General features: G+C 38.9%; 1 pseudogene; it reads left to right on the top strand.

Annotated features, from left to right (window-relative positions):
* Positions 1 to 3,819: 3,819 nt before the first annotated feature.
* LOC110295136 (ubiquitin-conjugating enzyme E2 variant 1 pseudogene) lies at positions 3,820 to 4,517 on the top strand (annotated as a pseudogene).

Below are 4,517 nucleotides of genomic sequence, written 5' to 3'. Positions count from 1 at the left end.
GCTTTCATTCGTGCATTACTTTACCCACTCACCCATGAAACATGAATCAGTTATTACCTCTATGGTAGATAGAGCACAGGGGAATTTTTTTTCATAATACTCCTTTTAAATATTCTTTTTTTTTTTTTTTTTTTTCGAGACAGGGTTTCTCTGTATAGCCCTTTTAAATATTCTTAAGAAATAATTTCCATGTATCTTGCATGGATTCCTACACATTTTAAAGCAACCATTCTTCTGATTTAGTTTTCAAATTTTTTGTTTTGCAATTTGCCTAAGAAGGTAGAGTTAGTGTCTCCCTTCTAAGCAGAGAAAGCATTTTTCCCTGAATAGTGTAATAAACATTTACTCTTGATTCAAGTATTGGGAGTTATTCTTCGTGTCCTTAGATGTGATGTAGCCCCAGTGAAAGCACAGACACTTCTTGAACAGTGGGTGGGTTAAGGAAAACTCATATGAGCGTGAAGCTCCTATTACCTGCAGGGTTGACATTGATAAAGTCTATGCCTCTGAACAGGATTCTCATATATCTTGCAGACATATTCTTGTGACACACTAACATTCTGCCTTGCAAAAGAAAAGACCCCCCCAGCCCCCCAAACAAACAAATAAACAAACAAAACCCTCTCAAAACCTTCATTTCTTCCTGACAGATGCAACTGTAGATCATAAACACTACAGATTGATAATTATGAAAATACAACTGGATTCAACAGTGTTACCACAAGTCTGTTAGTACTGGAGTCAATATTTGTATCTAAGATTTAATACAATATACAAAGAAGTTGATGGATATGATTAGAATTAATTAAGCAGGCAGCCCTTACTGGCCAGCCTTGGGCTATTCTCCTAAATCATGAGAATCCGAAGAGTAACTGGGATTTGTGAAATGACTAAGAGCCCAACAAGGGATATGTGAACTTCAGGTAGAGAAGAAAGATGATTTAACAGGTTAAGAGACTCAGTCAAACAGCCCAAGGTTCAAATCTGACACTTGGTATAAAAATGAACCTTTTATTCAATGTGTTTGAGCAGTAATTTTCTTACCTCTAAGGTACAAATAAGGATCCTGTCTCACAAGAGTCTCATGACCATTAAACATGGTGATCTATATGAACATTAAGCATGAAGCTTCACACCTAGAAAGTATTTACTAAATGGTAGCTATTACTACTCCCAAACAGTCCTCAATGGATATTGAGCAAGTAATTGACGGGTTTACCTACAGCGACATTCCTGTACTTTAACTCTAAGAGTATTTGCTATTAATATTCCTAGTTTTCAGCACTGTAACCAGGTTACAAAATACAGATTTACTATCTGAACCATTGAAGCTTTGGGAACTAATATGGCCCCTGATCTTCATTGTGACTGACACTAAAAGGCCTTTCATGTAACCAAAATATCTCCAGGCTGCAACTGTGAGATAGCATGGAGGCTGAGACTCACATTTTGCCTTTCTACAAATGGTATGAGGAATTATAAGGCTGGAGGTTTTCCTGGTTATCCATTTGTCTTTTTCCCATCTTACAAGGGAAAACAGGATTGCTGTTGCCAAGCAACAGTGCAGTGTTGGGAGTGATAGAGCGTGTACATTGTGGTACCTTGGGAGCAAGGGGCTTAGTTCTAGAGTTGGCCCAAGGGCACTGAAAAGGAACATGGGAGAGTGTACTATTGCTCAGCAGCTGGGCAGCCTTGTCATTAATGCAAATCCCCCAATAATGAAAGAGGCTGTTGCCACAGAGAAATCCCATCACTGGCTTTCTGTGAACTGTAGAAAATCCTCAGAAGCACCATGCTTAGAGCTCTGGAGAGTTACGATTTGCACTTCTAGCTTCTCATCTTGATTGTGGTGAGGTTTTGGCTTTAATCAAGCAGTATTTCTTGACAAGTAGTCACCTTCAAGAGAGAATATTAAAATATAGTTTGGAAACCCCAGCACCAAACATGCACCTGTTCTATAGAAAACCAGAATCGGCTTGATTGGTGTCAAATCATCTTGCTAAAGCGACCGGAAAGACTAAGCATAGGATGAGAGAGAGAGAGAGAGCTCAGACTTTGGTGATGATACTCACGTGTTCATATTATCAGAGCAGAAATGAAAGTTGTGGAGGTCTCTGTCACATTAGCAATGAAATCTCCATAACTAGTTGTAGTCAAAATTCACTAATAATGAATGTGCTCCAGCTCGCATTCAGAGGTAAGCACCCCAGTTGCATATCAGTTAACAGCACCGGCTTTGCGCTCCATCAACATCTGTCCACATGCATACATACCAACACACAGACACTTCATTAAAAACAATGAAAATAAGTTCAGAATACCCCAAGTTTAAATGTCTCTACTGTAGCTAAATGTCTAAGAAATGAGTCCTTTTCTTTGTGATATCTTTCTTTAGTTTTTTTTTTTTTTCATTTTGTACTTTTCCTTGTTTTAATTAAAACATGGCAGAAAGAATGGGACAACTTTAAAATTTTTCCTTTTCCAGTACTGGAATGGAGCTAGAAATAATAAGTGTAAGCCTGAGATTAATGGATCTACCTCCTTCGCTCTTCAAAGACTACTCTGTTACTAACTGATCCAGAAGAGGACAATAACATTTAAAAATTGAGGTATAGGTGGAAAGACAACTGGAATTACAGAGTTTTATTCTGGAGATTTAATCAGGGTTCATTTTTATTCCCCCACGCACTTCCCATTATTTGTTGTCTGCAATGGAATGCATTTCTTGATTATATTTTTACCAAGTTTTATGAGGTAACTTTTTACTGTAATCACCACCAATGTTTCTGTATATAGTCTTCAGTGCATATAGCTTACTGTATATAGTTTTCAGTGGAGTTATTTATCTGTACTCTTCTTACAAACTTACTATTAAAATGTGCTCTGTGAAAATGCTATTTTCTTTTTGTCAATGGTACCTGGATGAACTAAAGCCCACACCAGTTTCTTCCAAACTTCTCTAGTCAACACTGAACAAAATAGGTACCACAACCAGACTCCAGCTTGTTTAGAGCTGAAGAGAATATTTATATTGTTACGTAGTCATGGCAACTGGGTTCAGGCTTCAACACTGGTTCTCATATGGCTATGATGCTCTTCTGTTTTTTCTCACATTACTAAAGCTTTTACAGGAAGGCAAAGTACAATGGCTTAATTGCACAGCAATGAGCCCTATTCACCAAAGGCACAGCGGCTGTTGTCCAGATTGACAAAGTCATGAGCTCAAAGCTCTAGATGATAATTTCTTTTTCTAATATCTTTACATAGATTTTTGAAGACAAACAAACAAATAAGTATAAATCTCCATAATATTTGGTGCTATCTGTGTGGATTATCATAGCTAAGCCCCTGTCTAAATTCCTAGTCTCACTCATTCCATCTCCTTACATGTCCTCCATACATTTAGACTTCTTCAATGTTTCTCTCTACCTTATTCCTATGAATCTTCAGACCAAAGATGGAAGAATTGTTCAACATGCACAAACATGAATTATAATCCACCACATTAATAAACAGAAACCAAGTGTTTATCTCATTAGATACACAAAAGATGCCTTGGAACAAGAACCTTGATCTCAAGTGGCAGACAACAGGAAAAGGGAGAGGTGGGTCAGGTTGTTCACTGTAGGAGTACACAGGTTATATACACAGAGCTTAATGGAGCAGACATGAAGTTTAGAATTATTCTTCACTGAGACTAGGAAAACATGGTATAGAACTGACATCTTTAAAATTGTTTCACTTTACTAAACTAGCATAATCTCTAATAACAACCTATAAACATTTGTCCTTATATCTACAGATAAGTATACCCTTTACCTGTCATCAAGAAAAAGTCTTTATAGTTATAGAGACCATTATAGAAAATCACGGAGCAACAGTGACGCAAGATGGCAGCCACTACAGGCTCGGGAGTAAAAGTCCCTCGAAATTTCCGACTGTTGAAAGAGCTGGAAGAAGGACAGAAAGGAGTAGGTGAAGGCACAGTTAGCTGGGGTCTGGAGGACGGCGAGGACATGACACTTACAAGATGGACAGGCATGATAATTGGGCCTCCATGAACAATCTATGAAAACCGAATATACAGCCTTAAGACAGAGTGTGGGCCTAAGTACCCAGAGGCACCCCTGTCTGTAAGATTCATAACAAGAGTCAATATGAGCGGCGTGAGCAGTTCGAATGGAGTGGTAGATCCAAGAGCCACGGCAGTGCTGGCAAAGTGGCAGAACTCCCACAGCATTAAAGTCATCCTGCAGGAACTGCAGGGCGCCTGATGATGTCAAAAGAGAACATGAAGCTGCCACAGCCGCCGGAAGGACAGTGTTACAACAATTAGTCACCAAGGCCCCGGCCTCCCTTCCCCATCCAACCCAAGTCTTTATTTTCCACAGTAGTGAATTTTCTAGATACATCTGTAGACCTCAAAGTACCCGAGAGGAAGCTCCACTCAGCTCCACTCAGCCTTCATCCTGAAACACTGTTCTGATACTAACTTCTCGTCCATTTGAAATACCTAA

Source organism: Mus caroli, unplaced genomic scaffold (genome assembly GCF_978045245.1).
Source record: "Mus caroli unplaced genomic scaffold, Mus_caroli_1 scaffold_4, whole genome shotgun sequence".
Lineage (NCBI taxonomy): Eukaryota > Metazoa > Chordata > Mammalia > Rodentia > Muridae > Mus > Mus caroli.
Note: the sequence above shows the minus strand (reverse complement) of the source record. Positions and strands in the feature narration are given on the sequence as shown.